Below are 14,862 nucleotides of genomic sequence, written 5' to 3' on the forward strand. Positions count from 1 at the left end.
ACGAACACCTCTGCACCAACACTTGCAAGTTTTAGTGTTGAAAGTCCATGCTCATGATTATTTACTATCGTGGACTTTATCGTTTAGGAACGCCAACGCTCGTCAACCGATGGCGGGATGTCAACATATATAAGTCTCCAATACTGAACTTATACTTGGCATTCCACGTCCCAATACGAATTAACGGTTATGACACAGTGGAATTTCCACTAAGATGTACGGTCTTAGAATTGTGACAAACATAACCCATGCAGCTTAGGAAATGATCCTAACTCATAAAGCTTTTAGAATAAATGTAGCTCATATAGAACGTCCCGTGGGTGTGATGGATCCTAACAATGAGTTTAGACATCCTAATCCTAAACTCTCCATTATAAGTATACTGAACACCTATAATTTGTTTGATGTTTAGGATTAATTATTAATTGAAGTCTTATGGTATATGAGATTTGTAAGACTTAAAACATATTTCCAGATTTTATTATCTATCGTGACGAAATTTGGGCAGCATAACGACTGTTATTATAATATTTTTCAGGTTTCAATCAACATGAAACCAATAATTCCCATAACATACAATAAGTTGCATAATTGATACGATATATAATTTATTTGGTAACGATTCTTAGAATCCGAGAATCAATTGTGTTATCATGCATGACGAATTTCATATTACAATAAAAATGATTTACATTTTTTTATAATAATTATAATAATAAAATATACCTTTTATTTAGAAATCATTTCTATGTCGAGAGCATAATAATAATAATAATAATAATAATAATAATAATAATAATAATAATAATAACGGATTTTTGATATATTTTCAATTAATTATTATGTAATTCATCAAATTTCGATTATCAACCGTTTAAGGTAAGGTACATTTCTTTTGTACATAACTATATTGAATAACATATTTGGTCATATGTATAATGTATTTTCATGATTTCTCAACATATTTGTGTGTGTGTGTGTCTATATATATATATATATATATATATATATATATATATATATATATATATATATATATACACGATGAGTATTACAATTTATGATTCGTCTAATAATATATATCTTTATAACAAGGTTGTAAAAATCCCTCGACGGTAGCTCGGCGGTCGACTGGCGATAAGCGATTAATCGGAGTTGGCGGGGATTAATCGGCGATTAATCGGAAACAATAAATTATTAATAAAGTTTTTTAAAAGATTAATATTTCCTAAAAAATTAAGTATTTGAAAATTTAAAATTTTGAAATTTTGAAAAATTTAGTATAATATTTTAAAATTTGAAAACTTACAAATTTGAAAATTTAAAATTTTGGTTTAATATGTGAAAATTAAAAATTTTGAATTTTTTAAATATTTTCCTCCTATGACCGCCGAGGACCGCCAAGACAGCCAAGACCGAGTTTGACCGATTTTGACCGGTTTCCGCCAAGCACCCTAATCATAATCAGTTCAAGGCCGCCAAGCGATTAATCGCTGATTAATCGGCCGCCAAGACCGATTTCTGCAACATTGTTTTATAATAATCTACTTAAAATGTTGTGATTTTATTAATATTTATTAATGTATCACAACAACGTATAATTATGTCATTTATAGAATCCTACTATAACTTATATAATTTATTAATGGTTTATACATTTTAGATTATTATTTCATAAACTTATGACCAATAATAAAGTATGATGCTATTTTGTGTATAAAACATGAAAATCATCAAAACTCTAAAAGACACGCATGTATTCTACCCCAAATATTAAAACAGTAAAAGAGGGACCGTAGAAACTCACATTCGTTGCGTGATCTCAATCCCAGTTCACTTTTTGGTGAAGCTTCACGTGAGAAACCGCATCTTGACATCTTTTGAGTTAAAACAATGTCCGGGACAATTTTTATATATTTAAATCAAAGGGACTTGTTTTGAAATACTATATATTTTCATAAAAATTATTTTTATAAAATTAATTATCACAAGGACTGATTTGTGATAAGTTAATTAAAAAAAGACCATTTCAGTAAATCAGAGATGATTAAGACTTGTTTTGTAAGGTTTTATGTCCAGGGCCATTTTTAATTTATGTTTACAACTGTAAGGACTATTTTTGACAATTCTGATAAATGAAACAAGGGTCGTCTTCTTCATCAGATAGATAAGAGAATGGACGATAGTTCGATGGCAGGGAATTGGTGGTTCGGTGGTGGCAATCGATCACAAAGAGCAAAACAAGAGGCTGATTATCAACAACTATAAATGGGGGAAAAGGATCTTTGATTCTTAGTCTTCTTCTTCATCTGATCAGGAAGGAAAGAAACGAGCGAGGCGGACGATTGGAGTTTCCGGAACTGGCTGGCAATCGTGAGGAGGGGTGGCGTCGATCTCCGACGATCCCTCTTTCACTGTTCCTTTTCCCGATCCTGCATCAAAATGCACATGGGAGGGAGGCAGCTGCAATCACCGATCAAAGGGAGTGTCACAGGTGCTCAATCGGACTGATGAAGGAGGAATAAGATCCGAAGCAGCAAGGGCTGCTTAAGCATTGACCTGCGAAGGAGAAGGAAGGAAGGAAGATCCGAGGGAAACGGCGAAGCTGCGCCAGCAACTCCGGTGAGGAAAGGTGCGAAGGGGGGAGATGCGATGAACGACCGGAGGAGGTGGCGAGGCTGCTCCCCGGCGAGCCTCATCGTGGTTTCTTTCTCGTCACCGATAGCAATGATTTAGGAAGGAAATCGGAGCAGCTGCAGCAACAACGATTGACGTGGGGTGTTTGGGGTTGAGCTCCAACGAAGCTAAGGAGGTAAAGTGGTGGGGATGAATTCTTTTTCCGGTGAGCCTTCCTCGGTCCTTTTGCCTCGTCTCCGACAACAATTCTCAACAGAAAAGTTGCAGCAGCAGGGGCGTTTGGATGGAGCTTCTCAGACACGAGTCACGAGTGTGTTGCAGTCAACTGAAGAAGAAAATGGAAGAGAGAGAGAGAGAGAGAGAGAGAGAGAGAGAGAGAGAGAGATTAGAGAGATGGAGTGAATACGAAGGAAGATGAAGGAAATTTGTTAGCTTCAATCTGAAGCTTTTTATTCAAAGTCTTCATTTTGACTTTTGAAAATATTTTGGGTTATACATAAATTGTTATGTGTTTTATATATTTATATATTTATTATGTGATGTAATCTCGATTTTTTTATTCTCGTGCCATCGATCCCGATTCCGTAATATTTTATGAAATTGCCTGCCGATAGCCCTAAGCGTGGTTATTTCAAAAATGCAAACGGATTTCAATTCGGGTATTCCAAACTCCGTGAATTAACGTTTAAAGTTCCGCGATTAATTTGTTTAAATTCGAAAGATTTTTACGAATATGATTTTGGTCGAGTTTAAAAATATTATAAAAATATAATAAAATAATAGACCGCAGTCTGAATTCAAAAATGTGCTCAAAAGTGATTTTCGAGGTTTGTAACTATTCCAAACGAAATAGTGCACGGTTTGATTCAGGAAAATCAGAAAAATACTGATTCTTGTAACTTTAAAGAGGCGTAACTTTGTCATACGACCTCCGTTTTGGGCGTTGTTTATATCCATGAAGTCAGGAGAATATAATCTACTCAAATTTCTTATCCATAATTCTCAAATATAATTATTGCAAAAATTTATTTTTAACGTTACAAATAGAATTTAATTTTCTTTGTGATTTTTGATTCGGTCTTCAACGATAAAAGGTTTGAACAGTTTGAGATGTTTTAAAGGAAATTATAATTATAATATATTTAATTTACATTATAAACACAAAATTACACACAATTGGTTATTAATACATAGCGGTTCGCGATGGTTGACCGTCGAATTCTGACAAATTTTTACCAATTGTTACCAATTCCACTCTCTTTATGATCAAAATGGCATCCATTTTCAATTTTCTTGCCATTGGACGTCACAAAAAAATAGTAGATCGGAATGTATGATTCGTTCTATCAATAATGTCCTTCGAACCCTTCTTTTCCGTGCACATATACCTCCTACCCATTGGTTAGAAGCCCTCCACACGGCATTCAATCTCCTCAACCTCACACCTTCCACCGCCATTCAAAATAGCATCCCTTTTACCAAACTTTTTGTGAAAATCCCTCATATTCTCACCTAAGAGTTTTTGGATGCCTTTGCTACCCTCTAATACCCACCGCACATAAACTCCAACCTCGATCCACCCCATGTATTTTCCTCGGATATCCTTCTCACCACCGTGGATTCTGATGCCTTGATCTTCATACTCGAAAAATTATAATCTCAAGGCATGTATTTTTTTTATGAAACCCCATTACCTTTCAAATCCATGACACCTACCTCACCACCCTCCTACATCTTTCTTGATGACATTCCAACATCTCCAATCACTTCCACTAATCCTACCACACCCACAGATCCACCAACTATAACCCAAATCCGCTGCACTTCCATAACCTCCTTGAAAACGTTCCAAACAACCCCTCCTACCTTTCGACAATCCTCCAAACAGCCCTCCATCTCCCCTCTCACCGTTAACCCTTCTTTCAGCATCTTCATAACAAGCTTCATTTTAACTACCGCTTGTTCTAGTTTGTGTATCTCACTTCCATGAGCATCTTCTTTAGTTATTCTCAAGTCGTGGCATAAGAAGAGCCAAAGCTTAGGATTTCCGTATAGTAGTTATACCTGGTAAATGCAGTGTCTTTCAAGGTGTAGGTGGTCTTCTTTTGAACGTGGATGGTTCTAAGATAAGTTGGACGGTTCATAACAAAACAAAATGGACTGATTGAATACCTAAGCCGAATTCAAAAAGATTCGCGAATGCACGGATGTTTCAAGGTATTTGAAAGATATCTAATAGAAGCATTTGTAGAATATTATAGTTCAGTAATTAATATTCCGAGATAATCTTCGGACATGATTTATGTTTATGATTCTTATAGTTTCATGCGGATTTGAAGTAGATATTTGTCAAATATTCGTAAAGTGTTCACCAAAATTTTTCGACAGTTCCTAAGCGATTCGAACTATGATTTTCTTTAAATATTCTGTATTCCAAGCGTTTTAGCCTACCAACAACCGAATCCGAGCTTGATTGTGCATCGGTCTAACCATAATTAAACATAGGTGATCAGTCTAAGTCTAGTTGTGGTTCGCCTCACATACAATCAACTTAGCTAGTGTTCGACCTAAAACCTTGCATTGTATTAGTATTCGAGGGTTCGACTTTATATAACTCTATATTTGTGGTTTAAGGAATATACTTAACCTAAGAGAGTAAGCCCTAGGCTATAGACGCGCTTTCCTAATAAAGTACTAGTTCGCTATAGCCAATAGCTCGGATACCAATCTGTCACACCCCCGGCAGCCGGCGGAAACGCCAAGGTGCGCGACGTAAATCAGTAATTACAATTATCGAACATATATTGAATAGTACAAATATAATCTTCTATTCTTAATGAAATAGAAATTACATTGACAAGACCATTGCTAAATCGAGACTCAGGCCTAACAATCTGGCTTTTACAAAGGTATAATAAAGATAACGGAGAGTCTTCTGAGCGAACACTTCCGACCTACTAAATAACCTGAGAATACATGCATTAAGAAACGTCAACAATATTGGTGAGTTCTACAGGTTTTGACACAAAGTATTTTTATACTAAAAAATGTTTTATAAAATTTATCTGTTTGACAAGCTTTTATAAATACGTACATTTCTATCAAAAGTATAAAAATGGATGAGTTTTAAAAGTGTATTAGGACTCTTTTAAAAGTATGGTATGCTCAAATCCAAATAAAACCATTTCTTTAATATACAAGTAAATCCAGATTATAATAAATCTTTACGGTTCTCATGACCAAAAAAATGTCTTTTATATAAGGATTTTGAATACTAATTTATATAAAAGAAAGTCATATCACTCTTTGTGAAAACACAAAATAGTCAACTTTACTATAGAACTCTTGTACAAACGTTTGTATAGTTTATATGTAAAACTCATAAGTTTCTAATTTATAAAGTTTGTAAATTTGTGCCGTAGTATTATATAAGTATTATCTTACTTAATTTGGAAACCGACACTTAACCAGTGGGGCAAATTCCTCCTACATACATATCGTGTTTTCGTACAAGAACAAAGGGTGTATATAAATAACTTATTAATTGTAAGTTATTAAACCTTAATCAGTCATGTCATGATATTAATTAAGTATTATACAACTTAATTTCTGGTATTGACACTTATCGTTTTGAGTCACAAGCTATCCCACTATATACAGTCTCTTTCCACCAGTATCGCTGAACAAAACCCCGTATAAACCCAATATCGATTCTATATGGTAACAGGACAAATCTGGGATCTATGATGAGGTCATAACCGAACTGTGACGAACACCTCTGCACCAACACTTGCAAGTTTTAGTGCTGAAAGCCCATGCTCATGATTATTTACTATCGTGGACTTTATCGTTTAGGAACGCGAACGTTCGTCAACCGATGGTTGTAGCTAGCAACCGATGGCGGGATGTCAACATATATAAGTCTCTAATACTGAACTAATACTTGGCGTTCCACGTCCCAATACGAATTAACGGTTATGACACATTGGAATTTCCACTATGATGTACGGTCTTAGAATTGTGACAAACATAACCCATGCAGCTTAGGAAATGATCCTAACTCATAAAGCTTTTAGAATAAATGTAGCTCATATAGAATGTCCCGTGGGTGTGATGGATCCTAACAATGAGTCTAGGCATCCTAATCCTAAACTCTCCATTATAAGTATATTGAACACCTATAATTCTTTGATGTTTAGGATTAATTATTAATTGAAGTCTTATGGTATATGAGATTTGTAAGACTTAAACACATTTCCAGATTTTATTATCTATCGTGACGAAATTTGGGCAGCATAACGACTGTTATTATAATATTTTTCAGGTTTCAATCAACGTGAAACCAACAATTCCCATAACATACAATAAGTTGCATATTTGATACGATATATAATTTATTTGGTAACGATTCTTAGAATCCGCGAATCAATTGTGTTATCATGCATGACGAATTTCATATTACAATAAAAATGATTTACATTTTTTTTATAATAATAATAATAATAAAATATACCTATTATTTAGAAATCATTTCTACGTCGAGAGCATAATAATAATAATAATAATAATAATAATAATAATAATTGATTTTTGATATATTTTCAATTAATTATTATGTAATTCATCAAATATCGATTATCAACCGTTTAAGGTAAGGTAAATTTCTTTTGTACATAACTATATTGAATAACATATTTGATCATATGTATAATGTATTTTCATGATTTCTCAATATATATATATATATATATATATATATATATATATATATATATATATATATACACACACACGATGAGTATTACAATTTATGATTCGTCTAATAATATATATCTTTATAATAATCTACTTAAAATCTTGTGATTTTATTAATATTTGTTAATGTATCACAACAAGGTATAATTATGTCATTTATAGAATCCTACTATAACTTATATATCTTATTAATGGTTTATACATTTTAGATTATTATTTCATAAACTTATGACCAATATTAAAGTATGATGCTATTTTGTGTATAAAACATGAAAATCGTCAAAACTCTAAAAGAAACGCATGTATTCTCCCCCAAATATTAAAACAGTAAAAGAGGGACCGTAGAAACTGACATTCGTTGCGTGATCTCGATCCCAGTTCACTTTTTGGTGAAGCTTCACGTGAGAAACCGCATCTTGACATCTTTTGAGTTAAAACAAGGTCCGGGACAATTTTTATATATTTAAATCAAAGGGACTTGTTTTGAAATACTTTATATTTTCATAAAAATTATTTTTATAAATTTAATTATCACAACGACTGATTTGTGATAAGTTAATTAAAAAAAGACCATTTCAGTAAATCCTAAGTCACATGAGACTTGTTTTGTAAGGTTTTATGTCCAGGGCCATTTTTAATTTATGTTTACAACTGCAAGGACTATTTTTGACAATTCTGATAAATGAACCAAGGGTCGTCTTCTTCATCAGATAGATAAGAGAATGGACGATAGTTCGATGGCAGGGAATTGGTGGTTCGGTGGTGGCAATCGATCACAAAGAGCAAAACAAGAGGCTGATTATCAACAAATATAAATGGGGGAAAAGGATCTTTGATTCTTAGTCTTCTCCTTCATCTGATCAGGAAGGAAAGAAACGAGCGAGACGGACGATTGGAGTCTCCGGAACTGGCTGGTAATCGTGAGGAGAGGTGGCGTCGATCTCCGACGAGCCCTCTTTCACTGTACCTTTTCCCGATCCGGCATCAAAATGCACATGGGAGGGAGGCAGCTGCAATCACCGATCAAAGGGAGTGTCACAGGTGCTCAATCGGACTGATGAAGGAGGAATAAGATCCGAAGCAGCAAGGGCTGCTTAAGCATTGACTTGCGAAGGAGAAGGAAGGAAGGAAAATCCGAGGGAAACGGGTAAGCGTGGCTGCTCCCCGGCGAGGAAAGGTGTGAAGGGGGGGGAGATGCGATGAACGACCGGAGGAGGTGGCGTGGCTGCTCCCCGGCGAGCCTCATCGTGGTTTCTTTCTCGTCACCGATAGCAATGATTTAGGAAGGGAATCGGAGCAGCTGCAGCAACAACGATTGACGTGGGGTGTTTGGGGTTGAGCTCCAACGAAGCTAAGGAGGTAAAGTGGTGGGGATGAATTCTTTTTCCGGTGAGCCTTCCTCGGTCCTTTTGCCTCGTCTCCGACAACAATTCTCAACAGAAAAGTTGCAGCAGCAGGGGCGTTTGGATGGAGCTTCTCAGACACGAGTCACGAGTGTGTTGCAGTCAACTGAAGAAGAAAATGGAAGAGAGAGAGAGAGAGAGAGAGAGAGAGAGAGAGATTAGAGAGATGGAGTGAATACGAAGGAAGATGAAGGAAATTTGTTAGCTTCAATCTGAAGCTTTTTATTCAAAGTCTTCATTTTGACTTTTGAAAATATTTTGGGTTATACATAAATTGTTATGTGTTTTATATATTTATATATTTATTATGTGATGTAATCTCGATTTTTTTATTCTCGTGCCATCGATCCCGATTCCGTAATATTTTATGAAATTGCCTGCCGATAGCCCTAAGTGTGGTTATTTCAAAAATGCAAACGGATTTCAATTATGGTATACCAAACTCCGTGAATTAACGTTTAAAGTTCCACGATTAATTGGTTTAAATTCGAAAGATTTTTACGAATATGATTTTAGTCGAGTTTAAAAATATTATAAAAATATAATAAAATTATAGACCGCAGTCTATCTTCGTCAAAGGTAGACAAATTTTGGATCGTCTGTTTCTTCTTAATGATGTGTTGGCTTGGAGCAAGTTTTTGAAAATTCCTCTTATGATTTTTAAAGTGGATTTTGAAAAGGCGTTTGACTTGGTGTCTTGGGACTATATTTTGGAGATTATGCAAATTATGGGTTTTGGACCCATTTGGTGTTTTTGGATTTTGGAGCTCCTTAGCTCGGCTAAAGCTTCGGTTTTAGTGAATGGTTCGCCTACCGGAGAATTTCAGATTCATAGAGGATTGAGACAAGGAGATCCTTTGTCTCCTTTTCTCTTTATCTTGGCAATGCAGGACTTACATGTTGCTTTGCAAAAAGCTCATCTCCAAAATGTTTTTAGGGGTGTTTCTATTTGTGGGATTGATATCTCACATCTATTTTATGTGGATGATGTCGTTTTGGTTTCTCCTTGGGATCCCAAGAATGCTACTTCAGTTCTTCGTATCTTGCGGTGTTTTTACCTAGCTTCTGGGCTTAAAATTAATTTGCAAAAAAGTAAGTTGATTGGGGTTGGCATCTCTAATCATCAGGTGGAGTTGGTTGCCCGTAATTTAGGTTGTGCCCCAGATTGCCTTCCTTTTGTTCACTTGGGTGTGCCAATAGGTCAATGTATGTCCAGAGTCTCGGCTTGGTCCCCTATTGTTGACCGTTTTCGTTCCAAGTTATCGGGGTGGAATGTGAAAAATTCTCTCCTTTGGTGGTCGGTTAAATTTGATCAAGTCTATTCTAGGGAGCCTGGGAAGTTATTTAATGTCCATCTTCATGGTTCCTCTCTCGGTTCTTAAAACTTTAGAGACGCTCCATTCTAGATTTTTTTGGGGTGTAGAGGTGGATGACAGGTGTATGCATTGGATCCAATGGGATAGGGTGTTGGTTGGTACAAAAGAAGGAGGCCTTGGAGTTGGTAGTCTTTTATCTTTTAATAGGGCTATGCTTTTTAGGTGGCGGTGGCGCTTTTTTCACAACCCTGATCTAATTTGGGTTCGCTTAGTTAAAGTGATCTATGGGTTGGATGGAGGTTGTGGTTCTTTACTCCCAAAAAATGGTTGGATGGGTCCTTGGAATGGTGTTATTCGTATGATGTCTCACCTGCGAGATCGTGGTTTTGATTTGCTTTCTCTTTGTCCGATTCGGATTGGTGATGGTTGTCGGACTTATTTTTGGCAGGATACTTGGAAAGGGGATCGACCACTTGCAGAGATTTTTCATAGGATCTTTGCTTTAGATACTCATAAATTTGCTTTAGTTCGTGATAGGGTGGTGGCTGGGATACTTCGTCTCTTAGGAGAATGCCTCGGGGTGGTATTGAGCAGGCTCAGTGGGAGGCTTTTTTTACTATGATGCAAGGGTTACAACTTTATTCCAGTCCTGACCGGTTGGGATGGCTCTTGGATCCGTCTGACCACTTTACGGTTGCTTCAACTAGGTCTTTTATTGACAATGGTATGTTGCCTACAAGTGGTGGCGTTACTTATTGGAATAATTGGGTTCCAATTAAGTTGAATATTTTTATTTGGAGATTAAGATTAAACGGGCTGCCTACTCGAGCAAATCTTTCTCATAGGGGTATTTTGTTGGATTCGATCTTGTGTCCAGTTTGTTCCACTACAGTTGAATCCATTGATCATTTGTTTGTTGGATGTAGTGAGTTAATTGATTTTTGGACTAGGGTTGCCATTTGATGGGGGTGTTCAGCTTCCTCATCATCTTTCCATGGATTCAATCTTGCTTTGGTCGAACTCGTTCCCTTGGAGAAGTGGTCAACGGAAAGCTTTCGATGCGGTAATCATAACTGTTTTTTGGTGTATTTGAAATTTCCATAATTCCATTATCTTTGGAACGGTGTTGCCTAGAAAGTCGGTCATTTTTAATGATGTGGTAAAAAACACTTTTTTTTGGGTCACGAATAGGTGTAGCAAAGCTAATATCTCTTGGACTTCTTGGCTTCATGATCTTGTCATTGCTTGTAATTTATTGTAATGTTTCTTTTCTAGCTTCTTGCTAGTTTTTTTTTTAAATCCGCTGTTCCATAAAAAAATTAATCGTGTGCACTTTCACAAACCTGAAATTTTAGCATTATTTGTTAATACACTTTATTGAAACATATAATGAGTGTGTCATTGGACAGACGCTCTTTGAGATTTGGCATATGAAAAGCGTCGGGCACACCGTTTAGTTTTCGAGATAAAGGGAAATAAATATCATGACTAAATTCTATCTAAGAATTTCGAAGGTCCTTTGAGTCGCGGTTTAACTTAACTCTTTCTCTAAGCTGAATCATTCTTCTTAAAGGGAAAGCTTTTAAAGTTACACAGTCTCTGACTTGGAAGCCGAAAGACTTACTTCTTTTGTCCACATAACTCTTTTGTCGTTCGTCTACAGTCTGAAATCTTTCTCCGGTTTACATAATCTTTTATGTGATTTCTTGATTGAATCTTGGATCAAAATGCAGCATATCATGTGCATGCTCTTTGTTCAGTTTCCCATCTTAAATCATTGTTCAACATATCGAGTATTGGTGTTTGCATCAATATAAAAACCCAATGTTATGGCCTTGGTGCTGGTTTGATTATTATCATTTTAGTAAAACTCAATCGAAGGGGATAAGTATTCCATGTAATTTCGAAATTCGATCATACATGTTAAGAGTGTACTACTCATGTTGAGGTAGTTCTTCCGTTCTGACCATTGGTGATAATAAGATAAGCCTATGTATAAGCGCGCACTCAAGGATTTTAATGATTGTTATAATTGTTAGATGAATCTACTACCTTAGTGAGAGATGATAGAGATCGGCATCTCGTGTAGTCTGATGATTTCTTTGGCAAGTGCTAGTCATCTTTTCCATTTCGTAAGTTTTCTTTAATTAGTAGGAAATGGCGGATTTAGTCACTTTGTGGCCCCCTACCTGAATAGAATAACAACCATTAGATTTCTTGGGCAGCTTTTGTATAAATTCCATTGATGTTTTTTCTAGTTTTACTTGGGTATTTCTTCATGATTACCCTAGTCCTGAATGTTTCTAACATTCTGCATTTGGTACAAGTCTGATATTTGTCCACTCGGTTGGTTATCACTGCTTTCATTGCATGTTCACAATTTCCATTTCTATAGATATAAGCACATTAGGTTAGAGCCTGGATGGATGGGACACTTTAGTCTGTGAGCTTCGTCCAAGACTATGCTCTTGTGTTCACTGCACTTTGGCGTACAAATTTCGCTCATAAAGTATCAAGTTCCGTCATCCCTGATCTTGACCTGCTTATCCGGTCTTCACAGAGCTTCACTCACGAAGCCCTTCTCTATCATGGTCTAGAGTAAAACTTCTCGAATTTGGGATGTAGGTTATGAATGGATATTCATAGTTAATATTCGTACACAGCATGGTTTGGTACATTCTTTTCAGCTCAAGACATTTTCTACAATGTCAATCTCATTACCATGTTAACGAATCTCATGCATCATGATGATAGTAAATTTCTCATTTATATCATTCAACAAAAAGCATAGGCAATAACCTCGTCTCAATTCATCTATGTGCACCTCAATCCTTTATGTACTGGTCGTCGTAGACGAACAAGTTCTCTGTTCTTTCAGGAAGGTAGGATTGGTGCTTTACACTATTGTTGTTCCAACTTTTGGAATATATTCTCTTGTTAATTTTTCCAGTTGGACTTTGTTTCCTTTTAGTGTTAACATAGTTGGCAGTTGGACTACCATAAAGAAGTTCCTGATGGATCATTGGTAGTAGACAACATAAATTCTTTTGTTGTTAAAATTCTAGCGTTCATTTCTTGGGAAGAAGTCTTCACCTAAACTTCAACATTTGATCAAATCCTTCACATTTTATCAGATTCTTCACATTTGATTTACTCCTTCACAAGGTTGTTTAAATCACGGTGTGTTGAGAAGTTCACAGCAATCCATCGTTTGATTTTTCGGGTAGGAGAAAAACTTTAGGTTTTTCTCCGACTTGTCATCATAAATGACCATGGTCTTCTCGTGGGTAGATTTAGTCATACAACTTCTTTGTAGTACAGATCTAGACATAATGGGGAGGTAGTCGATTCATACCTATGACAATGGCGAAGCTTCCGCTCGGAATTGGTATAATGTCTATAAGAAGAGATCGATCGTTCATGGTTTCTTTATTGTCACACCCCCAAACCGGGATGGCGGAAACGTCAAGGGGTGGATGACTTTCATGTATTGTATCATAACAAAATGAATAATAGTGACCAAAGCAAAAGCAACCATCATAAATATAATTGAAAAAGTTACATTGTTGTAAGTGTTTCATATGATGATACAAAGATTTGTTTGACGCCTTAGCGTCTCATCTTCAAAAGCTTGAAGTTACCTGTTTTAGTGATTTCCTGAGAATACAAGTGGTTTGGAAAAGTGTCAACAATTAAGTTGGTGAGTTCATAAGAGTTTGTATGAGTAATTGTAAACCTTTCTTTGTAAAATAATAGTGTTTGTTTCCAGAAAATACGATATTTTCCTTAAAAATGAGTTGTAAAATAATAGTGTTTGTTTCTAGAAAATACGATATTTTCCTTAAGACCGAAATGTGCAAGTATTTTCATACTTAAAATAGTAATATGCAGTTTTATTCTTATATAAAACCGTTTGAAGGTATGTTTTTCCCGTAAACTAAATGTATCGTTGTTTCCCCATGTGAGTTTTTATAAGCGTGTTATGACATAGATGGCCTGTCGCGACGTTCTTCAGGCGTCGAAATGTTATGACATTTGTCACCCATGACCTGCCGGTCTAACTGTAGCTAACAATTAGGGTGCGGGATCATCAGTCCCGTATAGATCTATACACAAGTATAACACTCTCTTACGGGAGACTCTGGTTTATAAAACAGGACTTTCGCAGGTACTCTGGTAGGTACGATGAAGACGATGTCTCACAAAAAATTGATTCAACATGTTTACGTATTTTTGTAATGAAAACCTTTGTATATGTAATTATCCCTTTTCCATGATAATAAAAAAATAGCATAAAATAATTATATATGTATTTTTATATTTAGAGCAAATAAATGGGTCTTTAGTATGAAAACGCCTATTTTTCTAGTTTTTGACCTTTAACGTCATAAACGGAAAATAGTGAAAATATAGTTATGTAAAACTTATTTTTGCCTTTTTGAAGTTTACATTTTGTAAAACTAAAACCTTGTTATTGTTGACTAGTTTCAAGGCATATAGCCAAAAACAACGTATTTTGGGTTTAGATCCCACGAAATGGTTTAATGATTTGATTATAACATCATTTCATGTATTTAGCAACGTTACGTAATATGTAAGAAAACATGCATAATAACATGTTTAATGACACAAGTTTACTTGTGTTTTACTTGTATTCTCCCCCTAAAACATAGAAATTTCGAAAATGGTGGGGGTATGAACACACCTTATGTGTTTTCTTGATGAGTGGAAGGTTGTGGATGAGGAGTTTC

Source organism: Lactuca virosa, chromosome 6 (genome assembly GCF_052849685.1).
Source record: "Lactuca virosa cultivar CGN04683 chromosome 6, Lactuca_virosa_CGN04683_v6, whole genome shotgun sequence".
In the NCBI taxonomy this organism is placed as follows: domain Eukaryota; kingdom Viridiplantae; phylum Streptophyta; class Magnoliopsida; order Asterales; family Asteraceae; genus Lactuca; species Lactuca virosa.